A 23,464-nucleotide genomic window follows, 5' to 3' on the forward strand; every position below is an offset into this window, starting at 1 on the left:
ACTGCCAGCAGTTCGAACGCTAAGGCCTGCCACTTCTTTGGGTCCGATTTGCCAGCCGTATACACTTATTTATTAATTTAATCGAATGGCTAGGGCCCCCCGTCGGGCAGACCGTTCGCCGGGTGCCGGTCTTTCAATTTGACGCCACTTCGGCGACCTGCAGTCAAATGTTCAAATGTATGTGAAATCTTATGGGACTTAACTGCTAAGGTCATCAGTCCCTAAGCTTACACACTACTTAACCTAAATTATTCTATGGACACACACCCATGCCCAAGGAAGTACTCGAACGTCCGCCAGGACCAGCCGCACAGGACCTGCAGTCGATGAGGATGATGATGACAGCACAACACCCAGTCCCTGGGCGGAGAAAATTTCCCCACCCAGCAGCGAATCGAACCCGGGCCCAGAGGATTGACAATCCGTCACACTGACCATTCAGCTACCGGGGGCGTACAGCCGTATACACAAAGCAAATATCGGACGACGGTTGGCTGTCGTTCGTTGACTTCCGTTGGTCTAGTGCAGTGGTCGTCAAAGCTTTTTGCTCGAAAGCCAGTATTAACGTTGAGGGACGACACCTCGGGCAGCAGATGTACCAATCTTATTATTAATTGCTAAGCTATACAAATCGGGAAGCTGCAAGTGTCCAGTAGACTAACTGTGGTAAAGGCACGATAAGTTGGCAGCCGTCGTGATCGTTAAAAGTCGGTACCATTCAGACCACTTCGTGTCAGCTGTTCTCTGTTTCAGATTGTTGACCCTCAGCAACCCCACATCGGTATCACAGCTTTGCCTAACTAGGTCTTGTGTTGTCTGTGCAAACGCATGGTTAATTGGTTCATGAAAGTAACTGTACTTATGTTTAAAAGCGCTATTCCACATGAGACACTGACAAATGATTTCAATGACAATTTTCTTCTACTCGTTGTACTGTATTATAAGACCTTTGATGTAATGTTCCTCGCTGCAAGTAAGTACCATATTTGAAGATGACCGTCTCTGTAATACGCGTTCACAAATCCATGGTATTTCCGTCTCAAAATTCATACCGCAGCAGCTGATCGCTGCGAGACGCTCGCACATGTGAGTTATCGGTACCGGAAGACAAAGCAATAAAAGTTCCCGCTCTAAGACAGCAGTGGCCGTGCTGCTTGACCCCAATACCCCTGAGGTAACTGTACTTAGCGCTTGGACTATTTCAAGAACATCGATTAAAATTAAGCACATCTTAAAATTGTAACTGGCTGTGTAAGTACACTACCGGCCATTAAAATTGCTACACCAAGAAGAAATGCAGATGGTAAACGGGTATTCATTGGACAAATATATTATACTAGAACAGACATATGATTACATTTTCACGCAATTTGGGTGCATAGATCCTGAGAAATCAGTACCCAGAACAACCACCTCTGGCCGTAATAACGGCCTTGATACGTCTGGGCATTAATGGCTGTACAGGTACAGGTGCCCATGCAGCTTCAACACGATGCCACAGTTCATCAAGACCAGTGACTGGCGTATTGTGACGAGCCAGTTGCTCGGCCACCATTGACCACACGTTTTCAATTGGTGAGAGATCTGGAGAATGTGTTGGCCAGGGCAGCAGTCAAACATTTTCCGAATCCAGAAAGGCCCGTACCGGACCTGCAACATGCGGCGGTGCATTATCCTCCTGAAATGTAGGGTTTCGCAGGGATCGAATGAAGGGTAGAGGCACGGGTCGTAACACATCTGAAATGTAACGCCCACTGTTCAAAGTGCCGTAATGCGAACAAGAGGTAACCGAGACGTGTAACCAATGGCACCGCATACCATCATGCCGGGTGATACGCCAGTATGGCGATGACGAATACACGCTTCCAATGTGCGTTCACCGCGATGTCGGCAAACACGGATGCGACCATCATGATGCTGTAAACAGAACCTGGATTCATCCGAAAAAATGACGTTTTGCCATTCGTGCACCTAGGTTCCTCGTTGAGTACACCATCGCAGGCGCTCCTGTCTGTGATGCAGCGTCAAGGGTAACCGCAGCCATGGTCTCCGAGCTGATAGTCCATGCTGCTGCAAACGTAGTCGAACTGTTGGTGCAGATGGTTGTTCTCTTGCAATCGTCCCCACCTGGTGTGACTCAGGGATCGAGACGTGGCTGCACGATCCGTTACAGCCATGCGGATAAGATGCCGTTCATCTCGACTGCTAGTGATACGAGGACGTTGGGATCCGTCACGGCGTTCTGTTATACCCTCCTAAACACACCGATTCCATATTCAGGAATTGGATCTCGACCAACGCGAGCAGCAATGTCGCGATACGATAAACCGCAATCGCGATAGGCTACAATCCGACCTTTATCAAAGTCGGAAACGTGATGGCACGCATTTCTCCTCTTTATACGAGGCATCACAACAACGTTTCACCAGGCAACGCCGGTCAACTGCTTTTTGTGTACGAGAAATCGGTTGGAAAGTTTCGTCGTGTCTGCAAGTTTTAGGTGTCGCCGCCGCCGCCGCCAACCTTGTGTGAATGTTCTGAAAAGCTAATAATTTGCATATCACAGCATCTTCTTCCTGTCGGTTAAATTTCGCGTCTGTAGCACGTCATCTTCGTGGTGTAGCAGTTTTAATGGCCAGTAGTATATACTACTGGCCATGCCATGAGGTATATATATATATATATATATATATATATATATATATATATATATATATTCGGGCCGCAGTTTGACGACCATGGTCTTGTGTGTAGGCGGCATTTTAACGCGGAGGCGATTTGACAGAGGGCGGCTATTCGCTATGCGTCTTCAGTACCGCGGCGAGCCAAGTGGCGGGAGGAGTCTCGCAGCACAGTGGGTGGCTCGCCTGTCTGTCTGTGGCTCGCAGCACCGGCGGGACAGACAGACAGAGAGACAGACAGCAGGAGGCTCAGCGCAGGAAGTGCCGCCGCGGCCTCCTACCGCCTAGGCCAGCCGCAGGTCTGGCTTTTTTTGTGGGGCCGCGACGGCGCTCGTAAATTTCGCGCGCGGCCTTTGCTTTTGGCCGGCTCCCTCGCCCGAGGTCGGGATCTCGGGTCTCCACGCTGGTCTCCTTCCCCCTTTCCGCTGTGGTTTGACTTTTAGTGCTGCACGGAATTGAAAGATGATACGTTATGTAGCGAAAGGGGCGACCAAAATAGCTGTGTCCACGCACGGTGAAAGAACCGAGTCTTCCGACCACAGTCACATGTATGTCTCCCAGTATCTTCCGTAGCTAGATCTGGAGGTTTACTTTAGCAGCCGTCCTCTTCGTAAAAGTACTCTTCAAAATTCTGAAGGTAACAGCGCTAAAGTAGAGAGCCCGAAAGGTTCAAAATGGTTCAAATGCCTCTAAACGCTATGGGACTGAGGTCATGTTCCCTAGACTTAGAACTACTTAAACCTAACTACACTAAAGACATCACACGCATCCATGCCAGAGGCAGGATTCGAACCTGCGACCGTAGCAGCAGCGCTGTTCCATACTGAAGCGCCTAGAAACGCTCGGTCACAGCGGCCGGCGAGCCCGAAGGGTTATCCACGGCTTGTGGAGAACGGACTCTGTAGTTCAAATGCCTCTGAGCACTATGGGACTCAACTTCTCAGGTCATTAGTCCCCTAGAACTTGGAACTCGTTAAACCCAACTAACCTAAGGACATCACACACATCCATGCCCGACGCAGGATTCGAACTTGCAACCGTAGCGGTCTCGCTGTTCCAGACTGCAGCGCCTTCGGCCGGCAGAGTCTGTACCTGCCAGAGACTGTTACAGGCTCTCTGCTGTTCCTAACCTACATGAACAATCTGAGTAGCACTCAGGTTGTTCGCAGATTATTCTCTCATTTACAGTCTTGAAGGACATGAAAGGGAGGCAACAGGTGAGAAACAAGCTGTACAGGGCTATAGCCTATCCACCGTGTCATTCAGTCAGCACACTGAACAAACTCTAAGGCTTTTGACACAGTTTACTCACAAGTGACTTCTAATCAAATTGCGTGCCTTCATGGTATCGTGTACGTTGTGCCAGAAAAGTCACAGATCGTAGTACTTCTAGTATAGTCATCGAGTTAAACAGAACTAATATCTAGCGTCCTCCAAGAAAGTGTTATAGGCTCTCTACTGTTACTAACCTACATGAACAATCTGAGTAGCACTCAGGTTGTTCGCAGATTATTCTGTCATTTACAGTCTTATAATGTCACCAGATGATCGAAACAGCCGGCCGAGGTGGCCGAGCGGTTCTAGGCGCTACAGTCTGGAACCGCGCGACCGCTACGGTCGCAGGTTCGAATCCTGCCGCGGGCATGGATGTGTGTGATGTCCTTAGGTTAGTTAGGTTTAAGTAGTTCTAAGTTCTAGGGGACTGATGACCTCAGCTGTTAAGTCCCATAGTGCTCAGAGCCATTTTCTTAGTTTGAGCCCACAGAGTAACCAGGATTAGATCTTACCAGCAACCGACTTCAAATTATCGAAAACGAAGTAGCAGCTAATAACTGGCTCAGTATACTTCCGCAAATTGCTTGTAGAAGCTACATTTGCGTTGCAGTGGTAATACCCCCACCAAGTCGACCTCCGCAATGTTGATGAATTTCCAGAAGTAGCTTCCATAAGTTAGGAGAAACAGTTCCTCGTATCCTGCTGAACTTGCCAGTTCTGGGGGACTGATGACCTCAGAAGTTAAGTCCCATAGTGCTCATAGCCATTTGAACCATTTGAATTTGATCAAAACAAATTGCAAAACGATTTAGACAAGATATTTCCATGGTGAAAAAAACTGCAATTGACTCTAAGTAATAATGAAAAGTGTGAAGTCATCCACATGAGAACTAAAAGGAATCCGGTAATTTTCGGTTACAAGATAAAAGACGTAAATCTAAAGGCTGTAAATTCAAGTAACTACTTAGGGATTACAATTACGAATAACTTAAATTGGGGCGACCCCATAGATAATGTCGCGCGGAAAGGAAACCAAAGACTACGATTTATTGGCAGAACGCTTATAAAATGCAAAAGGTCTACTAAAGAGACTGCTTACACTACGCTTGTCCTCTCTCTTCTTGAGTACTGCTGCGCAATGAAGGACCCGCATCAGATAGCATCAACGGAGGTCATCGAAAGAGCTCGAAGAAGAGCAACTCGTTTGCTGTTATCACGAAGTAGTGGAACGCAATTGGGATGGCAATCATTAAAACAAAGGAATTTTTCGTCGCGGCGAGATCATTTCACGAAATTTCAATCATCAACTTTCTCGTAACTGTGTGAAAATATTTTGTTGGCGGCGACATACATAGGAAGAAATGATAATACTAACAACATAAGAGAAATCAGAGCTTACACGGAAAGATGTGTTAGTTTCCCTTGCGCGCTGTTCGAGAGTGGAACGATAAAGAAATGCCTCGAAGGTCGTTCGATGAACACAGTCAGGTACTTAATGGTGAATTGCAGAGTAATCATATAGATACATGTATAAACGACACAAAAGAGGATTTTAAGTTCAGGGAGAAGGAAAAACAAATAATTTGCACCGATGACACTGTAATTCAGTGAAAAAAATGGCTCTGAGCACTATGGGACTTAACAACTGAGGTTATCAGTCCCCTAGAACTTAAAACTACTTAAACCTAACTAACCTAAGGACATCACACACATCCATGCCCGAGGCAGGATTCGAACCTGCGACCGTAGCAGCAGCGCGGTTCCGGACTGAAGCGCCTAGAACAGCTCGGTCACCGCGACCGGCGTAATTCAGTCAGTCGGCGAAGGACTTAAAAGACTAGTTGAACAAAATTGATAGTGTCTTGGGAAAGAGATTATAAGATGGGTATCAACAAATGTATTACGAGGGTAGTTAAATGTAGTCGAATTAAATCACGCATTGATGAAGGAATTAGATTAGAAAATGAGAACTAGGGAGGATATAAAATGCACAGTAGCATTAACAAGAAAAACACTGCTGAAAAAGCGAAAATATTTTAACATGTAACACAAATTTAAATGTTAGTCATGTGCGGAAGTGAAATGTGAACGATAAACAGATAAGAGCAGAATATTACAGTAGCTACGTAGAGATGGGACGACTTGCACTAGAAGACGAAGTCAAATGAAAAAGAAACAGACCGGAAAAAAGTAGGTAATCTGTTCATTATTTCAAAAGTAATCACCATAAATGTTAATACATTTGTCCCACTGTGAGACAAGACGGTCAGCGCCTTCATTGAAAAATTTTTGCGGTTGTCCGTAGGACCATGGTTGCACCCACATGCGCACATCTTCTTCCGACGCAAATCGATGGCCGCAAATGTCTTTCTTCAGGGCCGGCTGCTGTGACCGAGCGGTTCTAGGCGCTACAGTCTGGATCCGCGCGACCACTACGGTCGCAAGTTCGAATCCTGCCGCGGGCATGGATGTGTGTGATGTCCTTAGGTTAGTTAGGTTTAAGTAGTTCTAAGTTGTAGGAGACTGATGACCTCAGCAGTAAAGCCCCATAGTGCTCAGAGCCACTTGAACCATTCTTTCTTTGGCTCTCCAAGAATATAGTAAATGCATGGGGAGGGATCAGGACTGTATGGATGGTGTGTAAGGCCTTCCCAATAAATCTTATGGAGCATAGTCGAAACATCCTTGGCAACAAGTGGGTGGCCATTATCCTGCAACAGAAGATGCCGTCTGTCTACATCTACATCTATACTCCGCGAGCCACCTTACGGTGTGTGGCGGAGGGTACTTATTGTACCACTATCTGATCCCCCCTTCCCTGTTCCATTCACGAATTGTGCGTGGGAAGAACGACTGCTTGTAAGTCTCCGTATTTGCTCTAATTTCTCGGATCTTTTCGTTGTGATCATTACGCGAGATATATGTGGGCGGTAGTAATATGTTGCCCATCTCTTCCCGGAATGTGCTCTCTCGTAATTTCGATAATAAACCTCTCCGTATTGCGTAACGCCTTTCTTGAAGTGTCCGCCACTGGAGCGATGGAATTACGCTGCAGAAGCTTCGCTGGGAAGCCCTTACACATCCTCCATTTCGGGATTTTGATTATCTAACGCACCAATAGGTCAGAATTTGGCGCAATATCCCTCAGGAGGACATCCAAAAACCCTATCGATCAATATTGACAAGGAATTTCAGATAGATTCCGTATTTCTGGATTCCCCGAAGGCTTTTGCCACTGTATCACACAAGCGGCTTGTAGTGAAGTTGCGTGCTTATAGAATATCGTCTCAGTTATGTGACTGGATTTCCTGTCAGAGAGGTCACAGTTCATAGTAATTGGCGGAAAAGTCATCGAGTAAAACAGAAGTGATTTATGGCGTTCCCCAAGGTAGTGTTGTAGGCCCTCTGTTGTTACTTATCTATATAAACGATTTGGGAGACAATCTGAGCAGCCATCTTCGGTTGTTTGCAGATGATGCTGTCGTTTATCGACTAATAAGGTCATCAGAAGATCAAAACAAATTGCAAAACGATTTAGAAAAGATATCTGAATGGTGCGAAAAGTGGCAATTGACCCTGAATAACGAAAAGTGTGAGGTCATCCACATGAGTGCTAAAAGGAACGCGTTAAACTTCGGTTGCACGATAAATCAGTCTAATCTAAAAGCCGTAAATTCAATTAAATACCTAGGTATTACAATTACGAACAACTTAAATTGGAAGTAATACATAGAAAATGTTGTTGGGAAGGCTAACCAAAGACTGAGTTTTATTGTCAGGACACTTAGAAAATGTAACAGACCTACTAAGGAGACTGTCTACACTACGCCTGTCCGTCCTCTTTTAGATTACTGCTGCGCGGTATGGGATACTTATCAGATAGGACTGACGGAGTAAAGCGAAAAAGTTCAAAGAACGGCACCACGTTTTGCATTATCGCAAAATATGGGAGAGAGTGTCACACAAATGATACAGGATTTAGGCTGGACATCATTAAAAGACAGGCGTTTTTCGTTGCGACGGAATCCTCTCACGAAATTCCAATCACCAACTTCCTCCTCAGAATGCGAAAATATTTTGTTGACACCGACCTACATAGGGAGGAACGATCACCACGATAAAATAAGGGAAATCAGAGCTCGTACGGAAAGATATAATTCTTTCTGCGCGCTATTCGAGATTGGAATAATAGAGAATTGAGAAGGTAGTTCGATGAACCCTCTGCCAGGCACTTAAATGTGATTTGCAGAGTATCCATGTAGATGTAGATATCAAGCTGAATTACTGTTTGCATAAGGGCCAGAGAGGGACCAAAGCGTTATTAACTTACTCAGTTTCTGACGGTCTCTCTCTTAAGTAAATTACTCACTTTTTCTGACATTATGCTCATGTATTTGTATGTACATGTACATTTACCGATTTTCATCCCATTCGGATAATTCCTTCGTGGCTTTTTTTTTTTTTTTTTGTCTCAGAGTATAATTGCATTATTCATTTCCCTTCCTCCATATACTTATCACTCTGTACTCTTTATATCTAGACTGAAGCAAGCACAGTGCTTTCCAAAGTATTATCCTTCACCTCTTCTCTCTCTCTCTCTCTCTCTCTCTCTCTCTCTCTCTCTATCTCTATCGTCTTGGACTCCTGTCTGATTCTGGTCTGCAACTCTGTTGCATTAACATAAAATAAATATTGCATTTGTTCCGATAAAGTAGAGAATCCATGATGGACGAAAGTGTAATTAGCTTCCGAAAATATTCTCCACCATAACGCAAACGTCAGAACGTCACGTGCGAGTTATTGGTTCAAAATGGTTCAAATGGCTCTGAGCACTATGGGCCTTAACTTCTGAGGCCATCAGTCCCCTAGAACTTAGAACTAAGGACATCACACACATCCATGCCCGAGGCAGGACTCGAACCTGCGACCATAGCGGTCGCGCGGTTCCAGACTGTAGCGCCTAGTACCGCTCGGCCACCTCGGCCGGCAGTTATTGGTAGAAACTGTATAAAGCCAAGATAACATAAATATTTCTCTTTTCTGCGATCTTGGCTTTAGAAAGTTTTTACCAAGTAAAATAGACCTAATTTCTCAGCATGAGAAAATCGAATGCGAGCTACTGCTTGTGCCCTGTCTGCTGTATGCGTACCGATACTGTATGCCAGAATGTATGAGGAATCACAGTGACTTTCGTGACGCCTTTTTTCACGTGATTGATCGTTAGGTCAGCCAACGTGTTAATAGCTTGGCCGCCCCAAGTTCCGGGGTTGTGGAGCGGACGCAGCGAGCGTTTCTGAAGACTGCGCGTGTAATTGATTCGCGGCGGCTCCATCCGGTGCGTGCCCCCTCCCCCCCCCCTCCACCCTCGCCCCCCTGCCCTATACAGAGCCGCCCACGCCAGGGGCCGCCCAACAAAAGACAGCTGTCGATTTCTCCCGCGTTCTCTGTCAGAAGGGCACTCCTGTAGCAGGAGCGCAGCGGAATTCACATAATAATACTAACAAAGGAACAACAATAATAATAATAATAATACAAGAAACTAATTCCTTAAATGAATCTACCATCATGGTGAATTTTTGCCGGTAAAGGTGCTTGTATTTCATCCGTCTCAGGATTGTTCATGCTGTCCCTTTAAGGGTCGTCCAGCGATTCTCTTTACTATTGGTTTATATAGCTTTGCCGCTTTAATTATCGTACTATCGGACATACACCGAGACGACAAAAAATCGGGGGATAGCGATATGCACATATACAGTGGCGGTAGTATCGCGTATACAAGGTATAAAAGGGGAGTGCGTTGATGGAGATGTCATTTGTGCTCAAGCGTTTCATATGAAAGGGTTTCGGACGTGATTATTTCCTCACGACGGAAATTAAACGACTTTGAACGCGGAATGGTTGTTGTAGCTAGACCCGTGGGACATTCCATTTCGGAAATCGTCAGGGAATTGGATATTCAGAGAGCTACCGTGTCAAGAATGTGCCGAGAATAACAAATTTCTGGCATTACCTCTCACGACGGACAAAGCAGTGGCCGACGGCCTTCACATAGCGGCAGCGGTGTTTGCGTAGAGTTGTCAGTGCTACCAGACAAGCAATAGTAGTGAAATAACCACAGAAATCAATGTGGATCGTACGACGAACTTACACGGTACGGCAGTGCCTCAGCGCTTCTCCTGGGCTCGTTACCGTACCAGTTGGACCCTAGACGACTGGAAACCGGTGGCCTGATGAAATGAGTCCCGATCATGGTAGGGTTCGAGCGATGGACCCGTCAGCAGACACTGTGCAAGCCTATGGTGGCTCCATAATGGTGTAAGCTGTGGTTACATGGAGAGGATTGGGCCGTCTGGTCCAGCTGAACCTGGAGACCATTTGCAGCCATTCATGTACTTCATGTAGCCAAGCAACGATGCAATTTTTATGGAAGATGATGCACCATGTCACGGGGCCGCAGTTGTTCGCTACTGGTCTGAAGAACATTGTCGATAATTCGAGAGAATGATTTGGCCACCCAGATCGCTCGACATAAATGCCATCGAACATTTACGGGACATAAGCGAGAGGTCAGTAATACACAACATCCACCGCCCGCGATACTTTCATAATTGTGGATGGCTATATGCGTACAGAGGCAGCTTGGCTCAATATTTCTGAAGAGGACTTCCAGCGACTAGTTACGTCTACGCCACGTTGAGTTGCTGCGCTACACTGGACAAAAGGAGGTCCCACCCGATATTAGGAGATATACCACGTTATTTGTCACCTTAATGAACATCGGACGTGGTCTTCCCATGTCAGTCTATATTTTTTAAATAAATAAACTGGAAGCAGTCTTGATCGCATAACTTTTATAATGTGGTGACGGGTTTCGATCTTTTATAAGCTCGTCTTCAGACCATGAATGTCTGCCGGAGGCGGTGACGCATGGCAAACCTCTTGCTTGTGGCTGTAAACCACCAGCCACAAGCAAGAGGGTTGCCATGCGCCAAAGCAGAGATTCATGGTCTGAAGATGATCTTATAAAAGATCGAAACCCGTCACCACATTATAAAAGTTATGCGATCAAGACTGCTTCCAGTTTATTTATAATAATTACAGATCGCTATTTTCCTATATAAGAACTATGATCTTTCAAGAATGTTCAAATGTGTGTGAAATCTTACGGCACTTAACTGCTAAGGTCATCAGTCCCTAAGCTTACACACTACTTAACCTAAATTATCCTAAAGGCCGGCCGAAGTGGCCGCGCGGTTCTGGCGCTGCAGTCTGGAACCGCGAGACCGCTACGGTCGCAGGTTCGAATCCTGCCTCGGGCATGGATGTGTGTGCTGTCCTTAGGTTAGTTAGGTTTAACTAGTTCTAAGTTCTAGGGGACTAATGACCTCAGCAGTTGAGTCCCATAGTGCTCAGAGCCATTTTTTTTATCCTAAGGACAAACACACACACCCATGCCCGAGGGAGGATTCGAACCTCCGCCGGGACCAGCCGCACAGTCCATGACTGCAGCGCCCAAGACCGCTCGGCTAATCCCGCGCGGCTATGTTCTTTAAAATGCCATATTTTTTAATTATAGTTGAAATCGATTCTGCATTTAGTTCTAATATCGGTGTTTCTTTTATGGTCTAACAATGAAAATCCCGATACAATGCGGAGGAACTTCATCTCTGATGTTTCGATTTGTCGTAATCGATCTCGTTTTAGGATCCAACATTCGCTACCTTACAGCAGCAAAGGCAACGCTATTACTTCGTAAAATTTCCATACATTACTTCTTACGTGCATTGTATGGTTCCACAGAAACGTCTGAATCTGGCCAATTTTAGCTCTGCATCATCTCACTTGCGAAATTTAAAATTGCAGCCTAGACATTTTCAACTCTCTTACTTGTTCAAATATTTGCCCATCTATTCTAATTGAGGCTGTTTTGGATTCCAATATAATCTCTTTTGTTTTATCTTTCGATATTCTCCTTCTGCATTTAGTGGCAATTTGATTCCACTTACGTACTGCAATTCGAACATTTTCTTCAGGTTCTCGTGTTATGAGCTGATCATCAGCGTATAGTAGCATCATGAAATCAAAATCTTAATACCCCGTTTAATATAATCAACAATTTATGAATGATATTGTCAATATAAACAGGCAGATGAAAAATAATGTAAAATACTGAATTATTTTCGTGAAGTAGACCACGGTAAATTTTACTGATATGGTTTCTACAACTAGCACTTGCGTTATTTCGTATTGTTAGAAAAGTAACCAAATTAAATCACGATTGGAGAGAACTAAAAGTATATGAAATTTGGTGGAGTCTATAAGGTGTTGTAACGAAACCTGCAGTTTCTAGAAACATAGTTGAGAAAATAAAGACTGTGGACTTGTCGCCAGGAAGACGTCAGTTTAAGTTACGGCAGGTCAGCCAGATTACGTTTACCGTTGTTTCCGTAAGTTGCTTAAGGCAAATACCGTCGTAGTTCCTTTGAAAATTTTTCGTCTGCAATCCGAGCCTGTCCTCAGTTTCCAATGACAAGACGCTTAACATAAATCTTCCTTTCTTCTCTTGGCATATTTGGCCTACGTACTAAGCATTCAGAAATTGTTGTCTACTGGGAAGAACTGCACAGTTGAAAACACTGAATGGACAGACAATAAATTAGATGTCTACAAAAAAAATCGTTTATTGTAAATTTAAGGGGCAGTGAGATATTAGAAATGACAGGGTACTGGCAAGTGTAAGATGTACGGCGACCTAACACCATAAAGAGTAACAGTGGAAACATTTACAAATCGATCCCTGAAAGACTTCAGAATGTCTCTTTCTTCGCATGACTGGCGTGGTATTCATATTCAGAAAGTTTTCGGGTTTGTCAGAACTGTCAGGTTCCATTGTTTCAGAATCCATCGTAAAAGCTTCTATATCTGCATCTACATCTACATCCATACTCCGCAACCCACCTGACGGTGTGTGGCGCAGGGTACTTTGAGTACCTCTGTCGGTTCTCCATTCTGTTCCAGTCTCGTATTGTTCGTGGAAGAAAGATTGTCAGTATGCCTCTGTGCGGGCTCTAATCTCTCTGATTTTGTCATCATGGTCTCTTCGCGAGATATACGTAGAAGGGAGAAACATACTGTAACTCCTCGGTGAAGGTATGTTCTCGAAACTTCAACAAAAGCCCGTACCGAGCTACTGAGCGTCTCTCTTGCAGAGTCTTCCACTGGAGTTTATCTATCATCTCCGTAACGCTTTCGCGATTACTAAATGATCCTGTAACGAGGCGCGCTGCTCTCCGTTGGATCTTCTCTATCTCTTCTATCAACCCCATCTGGTACGGATCCCACACTGCTGAGCAGTATTCAAGCAGTGGGCGAACAAATGTACTATAACCTACTTCCTTTGTTTTCGGACTGCATTTCCTTAGGATTATTCCAATGAATCTCAATCTGGCATCTGCTTTACCAACGATTAATTTAATATGGTCATTCCATTTTAAATCACTCCTAATGCCTACTGCCAGATAATTTATGGAATTAACTGCTTCCAGTTGCTAACCTGCTATATTGTAGCTAAATGATAAAGGATATTTCTTTCCATGTATTCGCAGCACATTACACTTGTCTACATTGAGATTCAATTGCAATTCGTTGCAGATCCTCCTGCAGTTCAGTACAATTTTCCATTGTTACAACCTCTCGATATACTACAGCATCATCCGCAAAAAGCCTCAGTGAACTTCCGATGTTATCCACAAGGTCATTTACGTATATTGTGAATAGCAACGGTCCTACGACACTCCCCTGCGGCACACCTGAATGCACTCTTGCTTCGGATGACTTCTCTCCATTGAGAATGACATGCTGCGTTCTGTTATCTAGGAACTCTTCAATCCAGTCACACAATTGGTCTGATAGTCCATATGCTCTTACTTTGTTCATTAAACGACTGTGGGGAACCGTATCAAACGCCTTGCGGAAGTCAAGAAACACGGGATCTACCTGGGAACCCGTGTCTATGGCCCTGTGAGTCTCGTGGACGAATAACGCGAGCTGGGTTTCACACGATCGTCTTCTTCGTTTCGGAATCTGCCGTAAAAGTTTCTGTTGGTGCTTCAATCAGCAGAGTCACAGGTCATAGGGATCCACAAAGCAATTACCCTTGGTACAATATCGTGCTTAACCCAACTTCTAGTCTGATGTCTGTTTTATTTAGATTAAATCCCAAGCGATGCACTGACAAATAAAATAAATTTGAAATATTTTATCCGTAATGTTTGTGGCTGGAAGGTATAATTCACTCCAGATCGATGTAGGAATTGAAAAATAGCATCGTTCGGTTTTTTTTTTATAGGAAAACTAATGTTTTATAGAATTGATAGCATTGCTTAATGGCAAAAAATACAGAACATTTTGCTTCGTGATTCAACGAATAGATATTGCGGTGACTTTTCTCACTCGGGAAATCAGTTGTTGTCATTCCAAAAAGAACAGTCTTAGCTCCAAGCATATCCTTCCATGAATGAGAAGAGCGCCTCAACAAATCGACGTATTATGTATACTGCAAAAGAAGACGCTGCAAATACATTGAAAAAATGTGTTTACTGATATTTTGGGATGACTGACTGTTAAGTTAATTTTATGCATCGACTAGTGCAACGGCAAAGATAAATTTGAAACATGCTCAGGAGTTAACTGCTGAGATGGAAGTTTTCGTCGAGTCAGGGGAATTTAAATTGTAGAAAATTGGAAAAGGAACTCAGTCAGCCACTTTCTTAGTCCGTGTCATGGAGGTCTGGAGAGAAACAAACCAGGACTTTAACGTTCTTTGCTCATCTTGTTTCAATAACATTCTGTTGGTTTGTATTGCAAGCTAATTCATCACTGAAATTGAAAGTACCATTACACAAAGCCCTGCAGCAAGTAAACTATGAGGAACAAACCCACGAAATACATACGTACTTCTGTTAGTTTACAAATAAATTTACTTTTAATTCACTGTCTGTTAGTTTACAATTAAATTTACATTTAATTCACTGTCAGTAGTTACCACATTTCAACACGTATATGTTAAACAGTCTCTAAATTGATACATTCGCGTCATTGTGATGTAACATGCAAATGACCTTAGCCAAAGTCAGCAAAACATTGCTCAAATTTCATTCTCGTCTGCTTAAAGTATCATACAGTAGGAAGTGTTGCTTTTAGATGTTTAAGAACTGCAGTTAAAGCCCTTTGAGATTAGAATTCCCGTGTGTGTGTGTGTGTGTGTGTGTGTGTGTGTGTGTGTGTCCACGTACGAAACATAAAGGAGGAGGAAGAAATAAAGGCGATCTGCTAGATTTATTACCGAGGTCCGAGGGTCAGCTATATCTATTCGCTTACTTACTCTGTGTGAAATGGCGTGTAATTACCAGTAACAAAACAAGAAGCGGCATCCTTTCATTCGTGTTCTGCGTGCCGTCTTATCTGTCTCATTTAACGCAGCTGATTATTGTTATGTGAAGTTGTTATCCCAGACACAATGTGTGACTGTGAAGTTAATAGACAGCTTTTTTTTGTGTAGGCATTTCTGTGCCAACAAGCGTTTGCACTCTTCAGGTTCTTTCCGTCAACGTTTCTTCGCTTTTTGGATTTAATGCTAGAAGAGTTGGTGTAGTGTAAAGAACTTTAGCCAACACAGAGTTCAAATCAACGCTGAGTGCAGTGGTTTTCGAACCATCACCCTATTGCTTTCTTATGCAGCTGACACTTTCATGTAGATAAAGCACAACATTGATTTCTAACTAAACTTGTGTTATCCGATATTCCGTAAGCACGTACCACACAGACTAACCGATAATGCAGAACTATATCAAAGGCTTCCAGAATCAAGAAACAGCTCACTTTAATCAGTCCGCTCTCATGATACCATTAGGTTCTCTGCACGTTACCCGATTTGACTTAAGAGCAGTGTTCACTGCATCAGAGTAAAAAATGACAGAAAAATGTCGGAGGAAGTCATGAGAGGTACCACTTCATTCATTTACAGGCTGCAGTCGCAGAGATGTCAGCTTTATTTTTACGGATTAACAACCTGGTGTATAAATTCCATCTCTTTTAAAATTTGTAATGTACAGTTGTCAGGAGACTAACTGTTTACAGTTGTCTCGTAACTGTTGACTGTGAAACTTCTTTATTAAATATTTTACTTCAACTACTGAGTGAAATTGAATGCAAGTGAACCTACTTTCTCTTCACTTATCCTTATCATGTCAACACTGACCCACAATATTGTAGCGCAACGCAATCTGACTGCTCAAAAAAAATTAGAACATGACATCAAATAATTAATGCAAAAGAATGGCCCTGACTAAAAATAAATCTTAACAATAACCTATAGATCTCATTAAGCACTTACCTCACAGAAATCTTCATTGCGCGAACTACTGCAATACAGCGAGCGTCAATACTGCCAGCTAAATAAGATTCTAACTACTAAAGCCACTAACTATTAATAGGCATGTGGTTAGCAAAGGAAAGATTTTGTTGCAAACCAAATAATGTATCCAGTTCAGGCACAAACATAAATCTTCATTGACATCTAGTACAGAGGTATATAATCATGAATAATATTCAACCTCCAAGTCGAACATGTACAGATCGTTAGCCTACGCTAACACTTCAGACCTCTACCCTCCATCAATGCTAACTTCTCACATTTAACATCCATCACTGCTGGCTGTTCACCTCCAACTGCCCAACAGTACTTCCATCACTGCTGGCGACTAACTTCCAACTGCCCAACACTACTGGCGATTAACTTCCAACAACGAGTCCAATCAGGCACAGAAACTCTTACAAAGAAAGCGCAGTCAGAGATCCAACGCAAAGCGCTACACAGCGCTGCCAACACAGAAACAGCCCACTTACAACTGTTGCATAACGATGGATCTAAACAGTAAATATGACGAACTTGTTGGAATCAGTTGGCTTAGAAATTTTTTGTCCTTTCAGTAATTTCATTTGCGGACACGTTTAGCCTTGTTTAAGAAGGGAAGAGAATCTCAGTGTCTGAGATGTGGTACTGTAAAAGAACGTTGAAAATTATTCTGACCGATAAAGAAATGAGAAAGTTCTTCGCAGAATTGGCGAGGAAATAAATATGTGGGAAATACTGTCAAGAAGTAGGGACAGAATGAGAGGAAAAGTGTAAAGACATTTATATATGTACACTTTTCGGGTTGTTGCGTAAATCGCGTAATATTTCATTGCTGCAACTGCTCGCCGTCTTGAGGTGGTGGTAGCTGCTGCTGTCACGTCTGCAAGGCACGACTGATGATCGCGCGCGGCGTCGAAATTTATCAGACCGGGAGCAGGCAATACGCGCCCGATAAATTTCGACGCCGCCGCGCGATTATCACCAGTCGCTCCTTGCAGACGTGACAACAGCATCTACCACCACCTGAAGACGGCGAGCAGTTGCATCGATGAAATATTGTGCGATTTAAGCAATATTGTCCGGCGGCAAACCTGAGAAGCGTATTTGCAACATATCCGTCGGGAAAGCATGAAATGTCATAGGCGCGCGGGATTAGCCGAGCCGTCTAGGGCGCTGCAGTCATGGACTGTGCGGCTGGTCCCGGCGGAGGTTCGAGTCCTCCCTCGGGCATGGGTGTGTGTGTTTGTCCTTAGGATAATTTAGGTTAAGGAGTGTGTAAGCTTAGGGACTGATGACCTTAGCAGTGAAACCTATAAGATTTCACACGCATTTGAACATTTTTGAAATGTCATAATATACATCTACAATAATTAATTGAGGACGTGTGGTGTAAGCGCAAATAAAAGAGGGGGGGGGGGAATCAAATTATTTCTGTGTCGATCACTAAATTTCATTGTTGTATACTGTGGCTTAGGTATGTACACCGGATCATCTTCTGTTCAGGTCGTTCCCAATACCTCCTTCTGTAGTCCATCACAAATTACATCCATTCTCCATTTTAACACTCGTCGTAATACTCACTGGAATTATGTATGATATCATCTGAAGATGGCCTGATATACCAATCGAAACTGTTAATCAATACTCAACACATTCAGCTGTTGTGATCTAGACAAACATAACTGTAAGTAATTAGGAGGGAGGCTGAATAAATAAGTTCGAAACTGGGATTGAGACATGGCAGCCACTTATACTAGCCTGAAAATTATTTTCCTCTTCCACATACTCCCCTTGTAAACACTTATCCCATTCTCCGACAAGACGTTAAAAGCCTGCAGAATGGAATTTTTGTGGCAGCGTTCGCATCTAATGAGTGACGTCTCTTGACAAAACAAATTTATTTAGTTCCTTAAATTGCTGCAGCCCAGAAGACCGATGTGTTCCGGAGGTAGCGCAATATCCATAGACGGGGAAACAATGTGCCATCAAATGGTTCAAACGGCTCTGACCACTATGGGACTTAACTGACGGTTACTTACACAGATAAATCAGCTCTGACGTTTTTCGAGATACAACTTAGATGCGAGGCGTAATTAGTAGCGTAGTAGATTGAAAGTGGGGTGTGCTTTCGGGCGGCAGTTCGAATTCCCGTTGTGCGCTATAATTTTTTTTCGGTTTTAATGGCTCAAAAATCAAATGGCTCTGAGCACTATGGGACTTAACATCTGAGGTCATCAGTCCCCTAGAACTTAGAACTATTTAAACCTAACTAACCTAAGGACATCACACACATCCATGCCCGAGGCAGGATTCAAACCTGCGACCGTAGCGGTCGCGCTGTTCCAGACTGTAGCGGTTCGGCCACTCCGGTCGGCAATGAGCCATCACTGGGTAGCTAGGGCAGCCAGGACGCTCCTTGTTTGTGACCTTTTCTTGTCATTTGCTGACTTTTTGTATCCAGTTGAACACAAATTTCCAAGAAATACAATTCTACCGTATATGGAACGAATTTCGCTATGGACAAGGTCTACTGACAGTTTCTCGGCTCCCAATTATCACTTTTTTTCCAATCGGTTACACACACATAGCACACCAACCACCTTGGTCTGACTGCAGATCGTAAGCCATTGGCCGCGGAATACTGTGTATCGGCTACCATCCACGCGACCTGTGCAGCCACCTTCTAGATACGTATAGGCGCGACATGTAAAACTATTTGCGGTATTCTGTCATCTGAGACTTATTGACTCGCCCTCGAAACACCGAGGTACTTAACATCAAGGCAACAAAATAACCCATGACGGACGGAGCAAGGAATACATAGAAGCGGACTAGCACTGGCGAAAGGGCTCTGCTGGCCAACAGAAATCTACTGGTATCAAACATTGGCCTTAATTTGAGGAAGAAATTTATGAGAGTGGTCGTTTTGAGCACAGCATTCTATGGTAGTCAAACATGGATTATGGGAAAACTGGAACAGAAGAGAGTGGAAGTATTGGAGATGTGGTGCTACAGACAAATGCTGAAAATTAGGTGGGCTGATAAAGTAAGGCATGAGGAGGTTATCTAGCGAATGGGCGAGGAAAAGTATATATGAAAAAGACTAATGAGAAGAAGGGATGGGATGATAGGAAATCTGTTAAGACATGAGAGAATAACTTCCATGGTACTAGAGGGAGCTGTAGAAGGTAAAAACAGTAGAGGAAGACAGATTGGGATACATCCAGCAAATAACTGAGGACATAGATTGCAAGTGCTATTCTGAGATGAAAAGGTTGGCACAGCTTAGGATTTCGTGGCGGACGGCATCAAACCAGTCAGAAGACAGATGTCCCAGAAAAAATCTCGTTAAATGGACTGACTCGCCCTGGAGCGAGTTTGAACGTCGACTTCGCTCTCTACGCCTGCGTCCAGCATGTCTACCTTGTCAGGTTTCGGCTCTTGAGGAAGAATGACCTGCCATTTTTCCATAGACAGTGAGACACCTCACTGAAAGTGTTCCCAACAGAGGGTTGATATACTCGGTATTAATCTTCACTTATAGGTGCCCGGATACTTTTAATCCAGAGATTGTGTATGGAAAGCATTCTTCGCTGATATGGTTAAGAATTCGTCCGTGGAATCAATATTACCTCCTAACCTTGGGAGGTAGGTTATTTTATCAAAGTAAAATTGGCCACGAAAGATGGCGAAGTCCTGGAGAAACAGTGCTCAAAGTGGCTTTGCACAACTGCACGGACTACTCTAGGACGCCTCCCTCCTCGATCCGAATTCCTCAATGCAGTGCTGTTCGAGTTTAGTGGGCTGAGGCATGAATGAGGTTTTCGATTGAGGAAGGAAGCGTGCTAGGGTATTCCGTGCAGTTGGGCAAAGCCACTGCGCCTGGGTGGCGAAGTGGTTATAGCATATACTTACTGAGCTGGAGACCCGGGTTCGAACTCTGGTGTTGGTACAAATTTTCATTCGTGGCTTCACTCTGCATATACAGGGTGGTCCATTGATCGTGACCGGGCCAAATATTTCACGAAATAAGCGCCAAACAAAAACTACAAACAACAAAAATTGTCTAGCTTCAAGGGGGAAACCAGATTGCGCTATGGTTGGCCCGCTAGATGGCGCTGCCATAGGTCGAACGGATATCAACTGCGTTTTTTTAAAAATAGGAACCCCCATATTTTATTACATATACTTGTAACACGTAAAGAAATGTGAATGTTTTAGTTTGACCACTTTTTTCGCTTTGTGATAGATGGCGCTGTAATAGTCACAAACATATGGCTCACAATTTTAGACTAACAGTTGGTAACAGGTAGGTTTTTTAAATTAAAATACAGAACGTAGGTACGTTTGACATTTTATTTCGGTTGTTCAAATGTGATACAGGTACCTTTGTGAACTTATCATTACTGAGAACGCATGCTGTTACAGCGTGATTACCTGTAAATATCATATTAATGCAATAAACGCTCAAAATGATGTTCGTCAACCTCAATGCATTTGGCAATACGTGTAACGACTTTCCCTTCAACAGCGAGTAGTTCGCCTTCCGTAATGTTCGCACATTCACTGACAATGCCCTGACGCATGTTGTCAGGCGTTGTCGGTGGATCACGATAGCAAATATCCTTCAACTTTCCCCACAGAAAGACATCCGGGGACGTCAGATCCGGTGAACGTGCGGGCCATGGTATGGTGCTTCGACGACCAATCCACCTGTCAGGAAATATGCTATTCGATACCGCTTCAACCGCACGCGAGCTATGTGCCGGACATCCATCATATTGGAAGTACCTCGCCATTCTGTCATGCAGTGAAACATCTTGTAGTAACATCGGTAGAACATTACGTAGAAAATCAGCACACATTGCACCATTTAGATTGCCATCGATAAAATGGGCGCCAATTATCCTTCCTCCCATAATGCCGCACCGTACATTAACCCGCCAAGGTCGCTGATGTTCCATCCGTCGCAGCCATCGTGGATTTTCCGTTGCCCAATAGTGCATATAATATCGGTTTGTCCGCAGCTCGTGGTCGTGCGGTAGCATTCTCACTTCCGGCGCCCGGGTTCCCGGATTCGATTCCCGGCGGAGTCAGGGATTTTCTCTGCCTCGTGATGACTGGGTGTTGTGTGATGTCCTTAGGTTAGTTAGGTTTAAGTAGTTCTGAGTTCTAGGGGACTGATGACAATAGATGTTAAGTCCCATAGTGCTCAGAGCCATTTGAACCATGCCGGTTTACGTTACGCTTCGTCGCTAAACAGAACGAGAGCAAAAAATCTGTCATCGTCCCGTAATTTCTCTTGTGACCAATGGCAGAACTGTACACGACGTTCAAAGTCATCGCCATGCAATTCCTGGTGCATAGAAAGGTGGTACGGGTGCAATCGATGTTCATGTAGCATTCTCAACACCAACGTTTTTGAGATTCCCGATTCTCGCGTAGTTTGTCTGCTTCTGACGTGCGAATTAGCCGCGACAGCAGCTAAAACACCTGGTTGACGTTTCACATGTGGCTGAACACTTCCTGTGTACTTACATAACGTAACTATCCGGCCAACGGTCCGGACACTTGAATGATATCGCCCAGGATACATCAACACGATATCGACCTTTTCCGTAATTGGTAAACGATCCATTTTAACACGGGTAATTTATCACGAAGCAAATACCGCGCACTGGCGGAATGTTACGTGATACCACGTACTTATCGGTTTGTGACTATTACCGCGCCATCTATCACAAAGCGAAAAAAGTGGTCCAACGAAAACATTCAAATTTCTTTACGTACTACACGAATATGTAATAAAAATGAGGGTTCCTATTTAAAAAAGCGCAGTTGATATCCGTTTGACCTATGGCAGCGCCATCCACTGGGCCAACCATAGCACCATCTGGTTTCCCCCTTCAAGCTAGACGAGTTTCGTTCTTTGTAGTTTCTTCGTTTGATGCTTATTTCGTGATATATTTGGCCTGGCCACGATCAATGGACCACCCTGTATACATCACTGATAGTTGAGACTTGAGAAGGTCTCTGGAAGCACACAGTTTCATAAGGAGAAATGCATTCAAAGAAGCTGGAAAAAGTGATTCAAGAGTAGTTGTTTCAGGCTCCCATTAAATGATAGCCAACATTTAACTTTGATGCTGTTTTTCTTGAGGGAAAATACTGAAAATGCATAATAATGGCTGCAATTTTAAGAAATGGCAAGGTTCATGTGCTCGGTTTTGCCCCCAGATCACTACTGAAGATGAGTCGTCATTTATCTATACGATTACAGTATCGATATCTTCGGCATTGATATTTGAGTGAAGCCAGAGGACGTCGGTATAGAAGTGGTATTTACAGGAGGACAGAATCGACTAGATGTCATTAACACATGAAACACAGCAAGAATCCTTCAACTGTTGTGTTAGATGTGTGTTTAATTACGCAATGGTTTAAATGGACGGTGAGTTGTTCCACTGTAAAATGGCACTTCGTAGGCGATGTTCGACCGAGACCGCAATCGAGTACCGCAGCTGTGGTGCAAGAATATTGTTAGGGCTGCAACTGGATGCAGATGCTGAATGTTGTTTATGGAACTCTCAGTCCATTAATACACCATCCCATCAATGAACACATTCTTCATGAAGTACACTACCGGTCAAAAGTTTTCGATCACCCATGACAGAAACTGAACACTTTATTTCAATGTACAAACACGTCGTACAAAGTAAACAAACCAACAAAATAAATATTATCAGTCTTTATCAAAGCAGAGAACAACATGATTTAGATTTTAGCCTCTCAGAGCAGCTGCACGAACGCGTGGCATTCTGGGAATAATATTTTGTAGTATTTTTGCAGATACTGCAATCCAACGCGTCTCTGAATTATTCCATCGACCTCCAACATTAGATGGCCTCGGCTTTCCGATTTCCCTCTTCATCCCATGTGACTGACGTGGCCAAGTCATAATCTTTCGTTCCCCATATTTCTCTCTTCTATTGATAAACCCTCTGCACAGTTCAGAAGCATGTTTAGGATCATTATCCGGCTGCAGAACAAATCCTCGACCAACGAGTCCCTTGCTAAATAGAAATGCATTGTT

The 23,464-nt window shown here is 43.9% G+C and overlaps 1 protein-coding gene across 1 annotated transcript in view; it reads left to right on the plus strand.

The window, feature by feature from the left end:
* Positions 1–23,464, plus strand: part of LOC124788484 (probable G-protein coupled receptor Mth-like 1) — a 539,206-nt gene that overhangs the window by 389,444 nt on the left and 126,298 nt on the right. The window lies entirely within an intron of this gene.

Source organism: Schistocerca piceifrons, chromosome 1, assembly GCF_021461385.2.
Source record: "Schistocerca piceifrons isolate TAMUIC-IGC-003096 chromosome 1, iqSchPice1.1, whole genome shotgun sequence".
Taxonomy (NCBI): Eukaryota; Metazoa; Arthropoda; class Insecta; order Orthoptera; family Acrididae; genus Schistocerca; species Schistocerca piceifrons.